The sequence below is a fragment of the Schistocerca americana genome, chromosome 3 (genome assembly GCF_021461395.2).
Source record: "Schistocerca americana isolate TAMUIC-IGC-003095 chromosome 3, iqSchAmer2.1, whole genome shotgun sequence".
In the NCBI taxonomy this organism is placed as follows: Eukaryota; Metazoa; Arthropoda; class Insecta; order Orthoptera; family Acrididae; genus Schistocerca; species Schistocerca americana.
The window spans coordinates 613,250,781-613,265,892 of record NC_060121.1 but is presented as its reverse complement, the minus strand read 5'-3'; the positions used below and the strand labels follow the sequence as shown (position 1 = coordinate 613,265,892).

The 15,112-nt window shown below is 37.0% G+C and overlaps 1 protein-coding gene across 1 annotated transcript in view; it reads right to left on the bottom strand.

Moving 5' to 3' along the window:
* Positions 1-14,150, bottom strand: part of LOC124605169 (tRNA N(3)-methylcytidine methyltransferase METTL6) — a 45,528-nt gene extending 31,378 nt beyond the window's left edge. Inside the window, exon 1 of the mRNA XM_047136674.1 lies at positions 14,118-14,150. The gene's annotated coding sequence lies outside the window, so the exon portion shown is untranslated. The remainder of the gene's footprint in view (positions 1-14,117) is intronic.
* Positions 14,151-15,112: the final 962 nt, after the last annotated feature.

Sequence of the window (15,112 nt, the reverse complement as noted above, 5' to 3'; positions counted from 1 at the left end):
TAATGATAGCAAATGGGGAGTTGCGGTACAGAAAATGACTCAGAGATCACCAGTGTGTGTGTGTGTGTGTGTGTGTGTGTGTGCGTGTGTGTGTGTGTGTGTGTGTGTGTGTGTGTGTGTGTGTGTGTGTGTGTGTGTGTGTGTAGTCAGTGAAGTATTATGAAACAATATGTGTATAGTGTGTGCAGTGACTGATAGTGAGATATGAGTGAACAGTGTGGCATTACATTATCTAATAAGTTATTTGTAAGAAAAGTATTGTATACCAGGAGTAAATCTAGTGATTGTCTCTAACTAGAATTCTGTATATGTATGTGTGTACGAACTAGCTTATTTGAAATTTATCTAAACTTGTAAATTCTTTGTCATCCCCTATATCCTAGTAAAAAGAGATCTGCAGATGAATAAAGCTACTGCTAATACAGAGGCATCAATTTTCTTACAGGAACACCATCCCCCTCGCCCCCTACAACTACTCACTTAGTCATGGAAACACCCAACTTGCACTCGAGCACACCACACGTAAAATTTACGAAAGTTGAAAGGCGCTCTACTCTTTGTTGCACTATGTTGTTTTCCCCACCAACGCCGAAGAACTTCAGCAAATGCCGATAGGTGGCTCTGCTGTCATTCTGCCCTGGTTCATTCGACAACACAGATCTGGAACAGTTTGTTAATTTTAGAAATTTAGCTGCATGACAGCATAAAGGGTTTAGGCTTCAACCAAATAAATAGATACTTTACAAAATGGAAAAATGTTCCTAAACAGTTAGACAGGAATATCATTTAGCATTAAGCAACGTCTAATAATCAGTTATTTGTAACACAGTAATACATCATCGTTTGAAGTGATGAAATGCATTAAAAACTGTTGAAGCTGAGAGTGTGAGCTTGCTGAGGTTCGTTTTACCACAGAACAGTTAGTGCAGTAAGTATATCTCTTTATTGTGGTGTAGTGATAACACTTTTTTCCTTTAATCTTTGAGTGAATATTACCATGAAATGGTAATACATTTATGACGTTGGAGTTAAAAACTATTCTTAATCCTGTAAAATGTGGTGTAGCAAACTGACAATTAAGAAATGACTGAAAATTTACAATACAGTACCATACATATATATGAAATGAGAAGCAGATGTCGGAAATTGTACTGTCTGACAATTTTCTGAAAAATGCTTCACATGTTCATTATCGAACAGCTGAATCACATTACTAGTTGTGGGTTGAATATAATTATACATATTTCGTTGTCTACCTAATGACAGAAGTTGTGTTGTATCCAGATAAAGATTCAATAGAAGAAATGCATTGTTTTCTGAAAATGCTAAAAGGTCACTACGGATGTAGCACTGATCATTATGGTCTCCAATTTTTCCAGATTTTGCAAGATTTTTGCAAGAAAACAATCCACTTTTTAAAAAAAATTTTGTGCCTATTTGTCTCGATGTTCCCGAAGACAGAGACAAAACTGTGCAAATTTTAATCCACTGATGTTATCATTCGCATTGTTGTATTTGAGTATGTCATGGGCACTCACTGTCTGCAAAAGCTACTCTGTCTTTTTTCGCTTGAAATGGTAAACTGCGATTTTCACCAAACCTGACTCATTGGCTTTATACACAGCATTTTAGACGTAATAAGAAGCTTCGTTTTATGTTAGTTATAAATTACTCTGTAATATTACCTTGCAATGACATATCATCCAGACATTTACTTCAGGTAAACTTACTACTTTTTCAACTTCCTTTTTCCATATAATTTACTGAATCTGTTCAAACAGGTCGTAAAAGCCAGGATATCAGTAATGTTCATCCCACTTTGCGTTCAGTGTACCCACTGTCATAGAAATCTCTTTGTAATTATGCTTTTCTCTCACAACCAGTTCTAAATTTTTTGAGTAGTATTTCTTTGATACTTCTGTGAGTTTCATTTCGACTAATATGCTGTACTTCATGTAAATCTTTCTTCCATCTGTACAATTCATATTGATATTTTATGAAACAAAACTGGCTCTGCGCACTGCTTAGCTTTCAGTGTTTTCTTCCTCCTACATTTAACCAAACTTATTTACATTTTACAGCGTTTTCCTTCTAACTCAAAGCTATTACTGTACATACTCTCTTTGGTCTTGGGTGGTATTTTGTTTTCGTTCTGGACTTCAATTAGCAAACCAACTATCGTTTCAAACACAGTTCACGGAATCGCCTAAGTTATTACCTGTTTCTTCTGATTCTTCCACAATTTCTAACGAAATATCGACTCAATGGAATGAATGTCCAAGAATTAATTAATAAATGTCATCTATGTAGGTCTTCAGGAGAAGTAGGTGATTTTGATTGCATACCACATTCTTCATATTGCATCTTTGCAAGATGGAAAACGTTAATTGGATTTCACATTACTGCAAAACTCTGGAACCTGCACAAAGGTAGATGCTATTAGGAAAATGTTCCAAGACGTCTTAAATAAAATTAATTCAGTTCTGTCTTCATTGTTAGCACTTGTCGCTGACTGCACCAATGTTATTAAAAGTTTACTACACTTAATTCGGGGTTTAACCCTGCTCAGTGTCTCTACTGATTAATTAATTTTAGGAACAATAATTGTGATGGAAATTTCCTGGTGCAGCGCAAGAGGCGTACCAATAGTGAGTAGGATAGGTACTTTGTGTCTCAGCTAATTGACCCATAGTGATGCACACTCCAGACAGTCAAGCTGATGATTTTTCGTTTACATGTAAAATCTGTAGCATATAATACTGGATTATTAGATGCTAGTACTTCGATTCTTGAAGCTATTTACCTCCTTTTCTTCTTTGAAGATAATGTTACAATGCCGAGCTTGCTTCTTCAAAGTATTACAGATACTGGAAACACAGATAGTTACATTAGGTGAAATAAGGAACTGGTAAACTAACTGCACTTTGTAGTAAAGGAATTAATGAATTTCTCATTATTAGCGAACTAAACAGAAACCCACGTCCTCACTCACTCATAGACAGAAAAAGAAATACAGTACAAGATTGATGAAACATCCGATCAAATTTTTGCAAACATAAGAAAATTAATGTTCTTAATCCAGATTTATGCACCTCAAGTGGGATGTAGCGAAGAAAAGAAGATGGACTTTGAAAATGTGTTAGAAAATCATTCAGAGAGTGCTAATACAGTGATGGGAGATTTTACTACACAGGTAGGCAAAGACAGAAGTGGATTTGAGCAAATGTTGGGATGTTTTGGATATGGAGGCAGAAATGAAGAAGGGGAAAGACTGCTGGATTTGTGCCAGAGAAATGGAATGAAAACAGCAAACAGCTGGTTTATGAAGAGAGAAAGTCATGTTATCACCAGATACAGTTGGGATGGCAGAAACAAGAGTGTAATTGATTATATTCTAGTAGATAGGGAGTGGAGAGAGAAAGTAACAAATGTGAAGGTAATTACAAGTGTGAGTGCAGAAGGAGACCATAGATTACTGGTGGGACAATGGAAAATGAATCAGTGTGTGAAAAATTGAAAACAGAAGAAAGTGATGAGGACATGAGACTGGAAACTGAAGGAGAGTGAATGTGCTGAGAAGTACAGAGAATTAATCACACAAAAATTTCCAAAAGACGTTTTCTGTGATGTAGAAAAAGAATGGAGTTCATTCAAAGACACTTTAGTCAAAGCAGCACAAAAAGTTTGTGGTAGGACATCTGGAAAGGAAAAAGTATGACAGACAAGTTGGTGGGATGATACCACAATCCAAGCAGTTAGAAGAAACAATGGAGCTTGGAGAAAGTGGTGGAAAACTAAAAATGACGAAAACCATAAAAGATATATAGAGGAAAAGAAGAAGTGCAAAGATAGTGGAAACAGCAAAGAAAAGTCATGGGAAGAGCTTACAAAAAAACTTGAAGTAGATGCAAAGAGCAATAAGAAAATGCTCTATAAAGTGATGAAAAATAAAAGGAAGGCTTCTGAAGTACCAGTAAAGATGGAAACAGAGGACGGTACCATGATTGAAGATCCAGGGAATATAAAACATCCATGGAAAGAACATTTTAAGAAACTGTTAAATGCTGAGGAGCAGGTACTTGAGGAAACAACAAATAATGGAGAAATTGAGAGAAGCTGGGAAGCAGAATTAGGACAAATTACACGGGAAGAAAGGGAGAGGCTGGAAAGAAGATGAATGGCAGGAAAGCCCCAGGACCTGATGAAGTATCAGTGGACATGATAAGAGCAACAGGTCCAGTGGGAATGCAGTGGCTGTATAGAGTACTATCAAGCATGTGGAGAAATAGTACAATATCTGATGATTGAAGAACAGGAGACATTGTTCCTATCTTCAAGAAAGGCAATAAAAAAATTTGTAAAATATACAGAGGAATAACCCTTAAGAGTCACACAGCCAAGATTTTTGAAAGAATTTCACTAAATCGAATAAGTGAAAAGATAGAAAAGGAACTGAGTGAAGAACAGCATGGGTTTAGGAAAGGAAGAAGCATGATCGACCTGATATTTTCTATCCATCAACTGATGGAAAAAAGTTGGGAGTATAACAAAAGGGTGATAATGGTTTTTGTAGACATAGAAAAGGCACATGACTCTGTTAACAGGGAAAGACTATGGGAAGAAATGAAGAAGATAGATATAGAAGATGGTTACATTAATGTAATAAAGACAATGTACAGAGGACACAATTGTACAATTAGAACACAATTGGGGAACTCTAAATGCTTCGAAATAAGACAAGGACTTAAGCAAGGAAGTATTCTTTCTCCTGCACTTTTTAATATTGTGATGGAGGGAATGAACAGGGCAATTAAAGATACAGTAAAAGAAAACGACGAAAAGATGATTTTTGCAGACGATATGGTAATATGGGGTGATAAAGAGGTAGATGTACAGTTCAAGCTTGATGCGTGGAAGGAAATAATGAAAAGGTATGGATTAAAAATAAATAAAGATAAGAGTGAAGTAATGGTATTTGGAAGAGAGAAAGGGATCAACGGAAATATTACCTTGAATGGAGAACCCCTCAAAGTGGTAGAAAGTTTCACTTATTTAGGGAGTGAAATTTCTAGGGATGGAAGAATAACTAACGAAATTAATAGGAGGTTACAGAAGGGAGGCAATTTCTATCAAACAATAAAACACCTGATTTGGAATAAGGAAGTTTCAGAAAAAGCAAAACTCCTTATGTATAAGAATTATTACTTCCCTATTGTCACCTATGGTGGAGAAACATAGACAATGACAGAAAGGGACTGGAGCAGACTGCAAGCAGGGGAAATGAAATTTCTCAGAACAGTTAAAGGAAAAACAAGAATGGACAGAGTAAGGAATGTACAGATTAGAAAGGACCTTAAACAAAAAACTATGAGAGAATAAATTGAAAAAAAGAGATTAAGATGGTATGGGCATGTTAAAAGGATGCATGGGCAGAGATTCCCCAAAATTATGGAAGAACTAAAGATGGATAGGAAAAGACCTAGAGGGCACCCAGGAACATGGTGGAAAATGGGAGTGAGAATATCTGTAGAAAAGAGAGGTGTGACCTAGCAGCAAGTGGAGGAAGAAAAGTGGTGGGAGGACCAAGCTAAATGGAGGAGACTCGTCAGCATCCAGACCCAGCAGTAGCTGGACCGGGATTCGGACTTAGATAGAATCTTTTCTTACTTTCTCTATGAGGTTAATTGCTATGGGTATTCCACGTTTTAATCCTTCCCATAAACTGCTCAGGCAAATGAATGGATAAGAATAAGCAAAACATATATTGATAAATCAACATAAGATCCAATATAACTGCTCATCGTTCCCCCCCCCCCCCCCCCCCCGACCCTACTGTTTAATGGCGTGGTGCACGATTAATGGACGACAGTATACAATTGCGGTGCCCTTTCTACATAAAATCATAACATATTAAATTTTTTTCAGCTGTAACTTATATTGTATCTTTGGCCTGAGCAGAATTCAAAATACCTTTACTGATGGTCGACCTTATTTTAATGTATACCCTGGATGTGCCAGCTCGCACTTATTTTACAGTTTTATTTACATATGCTGAAAGTTTAATTTTCGATGTCCATGCCACGATAAAGCACACAAAGCACATAGCACATGTTCAAAGTTAAAGTCTGTGGCGCTATCATTGTGGAAAAACCGCTACATGCCTCTCGCAGTGCTACGGTCACATATGCTAAGCGATGTTTGATTCATGTGCGCCTCATAACTCCGTTGATGGAACGTGGCTAGGCAGTACAGTACGTTTTTACAATTTATCATAATGGCGAATTACACTGAAGAGCCAAAGAAACTGGCACACCTGCTTAATATCGTATAGGGGGCCCTGCGAGCATGCAGAATTGCCGACATGTCATGGTCTCGACAAATGTCTGAAGTAGTGCTGGTGATAACTGACACAGTGAATCCAGCAGGGCTGTCCACAAATCCGTAAGAGTACGAGGGGCTGGAGATCTCTTCTGAACAGCACGTTGCAAGGCATCCCGGATATGCTCAATAATGTTCATGTTTGGGGACTTTGGTGGCCAGAGGAAGTGTTTAAACTCAGAAGAGTTTTCATGGAGCCACTCTGTAGCAATTATGGATGTGGAATGTCGCGTGGTCCTGATTGAATTTCCCATGTCCATTGGAACACACGATGGACATGAATGGATGTAGGCGATCAGATGGGATGCTTACGTAAATGTCAGCTGTCTGTGTCGTATCTAGACGTATCAGTGCTCCCATATCACTCCAGCTGCACATGCCCCACACCAATACAAGCCTCCTAGTTTGAGTAGTCCCCTACTGATATGCATGGTCCATCAATTCATGAGGTTGTCTCCATATCCATGCTCGTCCATCCACTCAATACAATTTGAAACGAGACTTGTCCAACCAGGCAACATGTTACCAGTCATCAAGAGTCCAAAGTCAGTATTGACAGGCCCAGGTGAGGTGTAATGCTTTGTGTCATGTATTCATCAAGGGTACACAAGTGGGCCTTCGGCTCTGAAAACCCTTATCAATGATGTTTCGTTGTATGGTTCCACGCTGGCATTTGTTGATGGCCCAGTATTGATATCTGCAGCAATTTACAAAGGAGCTGCACTTCTATCACGTTGGTCCTGTTCTTGCAGGACCTTTTTACAGTCGCAGTGATGTCAGAGATTTCATATTTTACAAGGTTCCTGATATTCACGGTACACTCTTGAAATGATTGTACAGGAAAATCCCCACTTCATTGCTACCTCAGAGATGCTGTGTCCCATCACTTGTGCGCTGACTGTAATACCACGTCCAAACTCATTTAAATCTTGATAATCTGCCATGGTAACAGCAGTATACTGTCTGACAACTGCATTGCACACTTTAATTCTTATATAGGCGTTACTGATCGCAGCACCTTTTCTGCCTGTTTACATATCTCTGCATTTGAATATACATGCCCATACCAGTTTCTGTGGCGATTCACTGTACATGTCGTCAAAATACCCAAAGAGCTGCTCTGTAGCGTGTGCGTGATCGTGAGTTTCGGATATTGCAACAGAAAGGTCCATCATTTCTGACCTGTGGTACTGGAATCATATCGTGTGTCACATATTTCAATGTTTAAGGCTAGTCTGTACATTCAGCATCACATCGAGGTCTTACCAAATTTCAGGTAACTCCATAAACGTTTTTACCTTGTATGGTCCCTTGTAGCAAAGTCTGGTGCCCATCGCTGTTACAAACAAACCAAAAACATTTCGGTCATTACAGGCACCCACACTTTCACTCACTATAACACTCGTAAATATGACCTTTTTATAGAACGTGCTAAGTGTTTGATAATTGGATCTGTTTTGTCAATACATGTATATAGAATGCAATATTCAATCTGCAGCAGAGTGTGCGCTCATATGAAATTTCCTGGCAGATTAAAATGTGTGCCGGACCGAGACTCGAACACAGGACCTTTGAATTTGGCGGGCATGTGCTCTACCATCTGAGCTACCCAAGTATTCCCCACAACCCGCCCTCACAGGCTCAGTTCCGCCAGTACCTCGTCTCTCTTAGCTTCGAAAGTTCACAAAAGCTCTCTGGCAGACCATGCAAAACTAGCACTCCTCATTTCTTCCAGGAATGTTAGTTCTGCAAGTCTGCAGGAGAGCTTCTGTGAAGTTTGTAAGGCAGGAGACGAGGTACTGGCGGAATTGAACCTTGTGAGGATGGGTACTTGGTTAGCTGAGATGGTAGAGCACTTGCCTGTGAAAGGCAAATGTCCCGAGTTCGAGTCTCAGTCCAGCACACAGTTTTAATCTGCTACAAAGTTTCGGTACACATATAGTTCCACATAACACACACAAAATAAGCATTACAGTTCACCATCATTTGATTTAACCTAAGCATACATAAGCCTACATCTAAATGTTGCTGACATGTCTGGTACATATATGGTACAATTTCTACATATTCACATCTAGATTCATTATAACATTTATAACTTATGCACAATACAACACCTCAGTACCACTGTATGTCCCCTAAGATTTTACCTTAGAAAGCACACAACAACATGTTATGAAAATAAAAATGCACAATACTTGACATTTTCTCTAACTGTTCGAAGGCTGCTTGTCTCTTATTGATTTATCTTGAGCAGATAACTCTTTTAATCTTTGAGTTCATGCAATAGTATTACCTTACACAGAGTACCAACTAAAATCGTTTTTTCACTTTCAAGGTTGAAAGGACAGTATACATATATACTGTCTGATGATTTGCATGAACCACTGTCCTCACATTTCATTTGACTCATGCACCTATAAATCCACATTGCTAATGAAAGAGAAGAAGCCAACATAACTTTACTTGGAATCACTTCTGTCAAGTCTATTACGAAAGCATCAACTGATCCACAAGGAAAGGTGACAGGGAATGGAAAGAAGAATTTTTTTCTCTGCTGACAACATCTGTCGTCTACACAGCATAGAATACTTGAGTAAACTCTTTGTGCACACTTTTTGTATCTTTGTGAAACTACTCACTTAGGGGTTGCTGAACTAATTGTAGAAATCTGACAGTACCGTGTCACATCAATTATCAATATTACTTGTTTGAAAGTACCTGTAGTACCAGTAGTGAGTGTAATTTAATCTACCTAATCATCAAGATACCACACTTACGGATATAACATACTTAAATATGTCACTATGAAAGTTGTGCCGAAAAATATTGAGAAGAATGTTCAGATAAGTCGTGAACATGTGTAAATGCATCATTAATACTCATACTTGATGCTTATATCGGTAGTTTACACTTTTTAATATGTGGTCTGACCCATTTTTGCTTTGGTTGTAATGCACTAAACTTCATTTAACAACATTCTACATACTGTAATCACTTTATATACACACTGCCACATTCATACACATATTTATATGCATGTAATTGCTAACATTGCAGTGTGAGCCGTTTTCTTTGGTATCAGATACTAAATTCTGAACCAGCGCCACTGCAGTCATGTTTGAGTTTTAGGCTTCTTATAGCCTTTTGACATTAAACAAAATCTTAAATTACTATAATTTACCATGCTTCCATTTAAAAACATATAAATAAATATGATTAAAATTTTCGCTTAAAACTGAATGAACAAATGTTACATACATATTACACTGAAATAGTTCATTTGTTCATTTACAGCACTTCAAGTAAGGTTTGACTTTTGTTCAATCCTTTAGTATACAAATTCTCTTAGAGCCTTGTGTGGACAAAGTCCTTTGTTCGTTTCCAATATTAGGGTAGGCTAATCTATATGCAACTGGATATGGGCTTTTAGTAACTACAAATGGCCCAGTGTACAAAACTGCCAGTTAGATGTACAAAGCCCAACGAGATGCTGCCAGACCTCACAAACACTGACAGATCATGTAACTACTAATATTCGTCAGAGCAGACAAACAGATCAAGTAACAATCACTGCTATCTCAGGCCGTTATTGACAAGACCTAGAAATGTCAGGAATACATGTTAACTGTGAAAAAATTATGCTACAATCTAGATGGCTAAAATCAGAAAATTTCAGTAGCCTACAAACATTATGAAAGGGGGAGACTGGAAGGAAACAGACTCAATAAATAATGTTGAGGAGAGAAGTGAGTATTTTTGCTCAGCACTAAGCTATTACATAAATGTTGCTTGTCCCATTGCATCGAGAAGTCTAAATATGGGAGTTACTAAGAAATGATTCATATCAGATATAAAATTAAATGAGGATCTGAGAATGGCATATGAAAATTACCAGATAATATACACTAAGGCTAACACTGACACATATAAGGACAAGAAGAGAGCCTATAGTAGAATTATAACAGAAACTAAATCAAAACTTTACCAGAATCAAATTTCAACTTCTACAAATATGTCTAAGGCTGTATGGTCATTCATAAATGGGTACAGGAAATGGCCTATTTGGCAAGGTAGCAGTAATATAATTTTAGAGAAACATGGTACAGAAAACATGGATTCAAATGATGTCAGCTATATTATTAATATACATAATGTTGAAGTAGTGGAAAAAGAAATAACAATAGGTCCCAAAAGCCAAGTATTCAATATTGCAGACTGTAGTATTCTGATGACAATAAGCGAAACAGAGTTGGCAAAAATAATGCATGCACTAGAGATCAAAATCAGATAACGTCTTGCTGGGATGCATACCAGTGTAGGAAAGTACTATTCTCAGTGGTTAGTGAGACCTCTGACTCATGTAATAAACTCAACTGTCGAAAGTGTGATATTTCCTAAATTTCTGAAAAGGAGTAAGGTAGTGCCCATTTATAGGATGGTGATAAGAGAAATCCTGCAAACTAAAAGGCCAATTATTAGCACACCTGTCTTATCTAAAATTATGAAAACAATCTTCAAAAGTACAATATTAAATTCTATAGAGAAGAGTAACATTGTAAACTAGGCACAGCATAGTTTTAGAAGATGTAGATCTAGCACTACAGCCACAACTAACTTTGTATCCGATGTTATTGGAGCATTACATCAACAAAGAAAAGCCTGTGGCATTTTCCTTGACTTCGCAAAGGCATTTGATGGTGTTTGTCACAGCAAACTAATTTGCGAACTGAACTATTATGGTATCAGAGGTAAGAAATCATTTGTGGAAAACAGAGAGCAGTGTGTAGAAGCTACTATGAACACACACTCTAATTTTCTGGCAGTTATTTAAGGTGTACCTCAGGGATCAGATTTGGGCCCCCTTCTTTTCATTCTGTATGTAAATGATATAACATCAACAGAAGGTGACGATGTAGTAGTGTTTGCAGCTGATACTTCACTCATACAAAACAACTGGACTCAAGTCCTTCTGCAAATCTGAGTGAAACTTACAAACATTTCAATGAAAATAATATGTTTGTAAATGCGAATAAGTCAACATTTAGACAATTGCAAGTGAATAAATCTGCACAGACTGATTATATTTCCCTTGAACTGGGTTATGCAGATCTCAAAGAAGTAAGGAATTACGAATTCTGTGGAGTCATCGTTGATAAGCATTGGACATGGGACGACAATATCAGCAAAGTATGCTCAAAAGTAAGCACCAACATATTCTTAATCAGGAAGATGTCTGGAACATTAAACACAGGCATAATATTAACAATGTTGTATGATCTAGTCTACCACCATTTATTATACTGCACTTTAGTCTGGGGGAATGCCACACATGTGCATATCCATAAGTTAATGAAGCTTCAAAAGAAGACGGTTAGATGCATTGCAGATCTGACCCTAAGACAATTCTGCAGAAATAAAATCAAGGAACGTAATATCATGACATTCCCTTCACCAAATATATTTGAAACAATTATGCATGTGAATGCAAATGGTACTATCCAGCTGAACAGAGATATCCACAATTACAATATGAGAAATAGGGATGATTATCATCTATGCAGGAAGCGACTTAAGTTACCTGAAAAACATCTTATAACTGCTGGGCGCATTTTACACAATAAATACCACACAGAATAAAAAGCACTGAACAGACATCTGTTTTCAGAAACAAATTAAAAGGTTATTTAGTAACCTTAAGTCTGTTGTTGTTGTTGTGGTTTTCAGTCCTGAGACTGGTTTGATGCAGGTCTCCATGCTACTCTATCCTGTGCAAGCTTTTTCATCTCCCAGTACCTACTGCAACCTACATCCTTCTGACTCCGCTTAGTGTATTCATTTCTTGGTCTCCCTCCACGATTTTTACACTCCACACTGCCCTCCAATACTAAATTGGTGATCCCTTGATACCTCAGAACATGTCCTACCAACCGATCCCTTCTTCTAGTCAAGTTGTGCCACAAATTTCTCTTCTCTCCAGATCTATTCTATACCTCCTCATTAGTTATGTGATCTACCCATCTAATCTTCAGCATTCTTCTGTATCACCACATTTCAAAAGCTTCTATTCTCTTCTTGTCCAAACTATTTATCGTCCATGTTTCACTTCCATACATGGCTACACTCCATACAAATACTTTCAGAAATGACTACCTGACACTTAAATCAATACTGGATGTTAACAAATTTCTCTTCTTCAGAAACGCTTTCCTTGCCATTGCCAGCCTACATTTTATATCATCTGTACTTCGACCATCATCAATTATTTTGCTCCTCAAATAGCCAAACTCATTTACTACTTTAAGCCTCTCATTTCCTAATCTAATTTCCTCAGCATCACCTGAGTTAACTCGACTACATTCCATTACCCTCGTGTTGCTTTTGTTTATGTTCATCTTATATCCTCCTTTCAAGACACTGTCCATTCCATTCAACTGCTCTTCCAGGTCTTTTGCTGTCTCTGACAGAATTACAATGTCATTTGCGAACCTCAAAGTTTCTATTTCTTCTCCGTGGATTTTAATTCCTACTCCTAATTTTTCTTTTGTTTCCTTTACTGCTTGCTCAATATACAGATTGAATAACATCGGGGATAGGCTACAACCCTGTCTCACTCCCTTCCCAACCACTGCTTCCCTTTCATGTCCCTTGACTATTATAACTGCCATCTGGTATCTGTACAAATTGTAAATAGTCTTTCGCTCCCTGTATTTTACCCCTGCCACCTTCAGAATTTGAAAGAGAGTATTCCAGTCAACATGCTCAAAAGCTTTCTCTAAGTCTACAAATGCTAGAAACGTAGGTTTGCCTTTCCTTAATCTGTCTTCAAAGATAAGTCGTAGGGTCAGTATTGCCTCACGTGTTCCAACATTTCTGTGGAATCCAAACTGATTTTCCCCAGGGTCAGCTTCTTCCAGTTTTTCCATTCGTCTGCAACGAACTGGTGTTAGTATTTTGCAGCCGTGACTTATTAAACTGATAGTTTGGTAATTTTCACATCTGTCAACACCTGCTTTCTTTGGGTTGGAATTATTACATTCTTCTTGAAGTCTGAGGGTATTTCACCTGTCACATCCATCTTGACCAAATGGTAGAATTTTGTCAGGACTGGCTCTCCCAAGGCTGTCAGTAGTTCTAATGGAATGTTGTATACTCCTGGGGCCTTCTTTTGACTTATGTCTTCCAGTGCTCTGTCAAAGTCTTCATTCACTATCATAACTCCCATGTCATCTTCGTCTAATTCTCTTCGGTTTCCATAATATTACCTTAACCCTACGTAGTTTAAATGAATACCTAGAAACTAAACAGGAGAGAGGATCTTGTTCAAGCAGGCAGGCCTTCATAAATGTTTCCTTAAATCAGTAAGAACAAATGTAATATACATGTAATGTCTTATTATATAAGAATGATTCTGCTGCTGCTAGCCCTTTTTTGCTCATCACAGAGACCTTGAAAGGCGTGTTGCTATAAAGTGAAGCTGTCAGACTGTAAGATGGTGGAGATTACTCAATGTGTGGTGCAGACTACTGAAATGTGATGCTGAAAGTATAACATTGTGAAAATGTGAAGATGAGAATGTGATTATCATATTGTCATGAAAGTGTTAATATTCATGTCTCTGTCTCTTTGAAGTAATGTTAAAGACATATTTTTGTGATTGGGTATTTAACATATAGTAATAATTTACATTTTGCTGATTATGTGTGTCATGTGATACATTTGTGTCTGTATACATAAGAACACACACACACACACACACACACACACACACATATATATATATATATATATATATATATATATATATATATATATATATATATATATATATATATATATATATATATACAATTTGTTTGTGTGTGTTGTATACATTACAGACAAAACGCGTTTTTAGTTACAACACATTCTTACTAGTTAAAGCAATTTTTTACTGAGTCACTTCATCAAAATGCGTTTTGCCTAGTTGAAACTAGTTTTAACTGACTTTCGCTTTTGACCAGCAGTAAATTCTAGTTGTAACTAAATTTATTTAGGGGCAAATATTAAAATTAAGTGCAACTACATGCTAAAAAAACAGCATTTTTCTATTGCGCAATGCAATATTTATTGGAATATTGATCATACATCTAACTCATTAATATACAAAAATAACCATACACTGAAGAAACATTTTAAGGAAGATTACAGAGCCATATTAACGGTATTAGTTACTAAAGTGGAAACAAAATAATCATACAGTAGAAGTATATTAACTACTGATACATTTGACAAAAGTTGCTACAGTCAAATGAAAGAGAAATGTACCAAAAAATTTAACAATTAAATTTTGATTATTTGTTATTGTAAGGCAAACTGTCATGACATTTTGAGTTACAATGTGTGGCAGTGATATTTTTCATGTCTGGTGCAAAGTGATATCAAAAGTGCGTGAGAGTTTTTTTCTGGTCATGTGTTGTTTTTTTACCTTTAACATAAGACTATAGAGTCTCCTAGTTTTTGTTACTTCTCTGTTGTTTTTTTAGTTTCTTCTCATTGTGAGTTTTTGCGAAAAAGTATTTTTTCGTTAACACATTATACCGGACGGCTATGCAATTATTTGTTGTAGGCAAGTCACCTACATAATTGGTGACCTCCAATTAAGGAACTTTAAACCTTTCGTTAGCTATGTCGAACATTAACTGCAAAAGCAGTGAACGATACGGTTCGATAACAGAAGAAATTCATAGGCTTC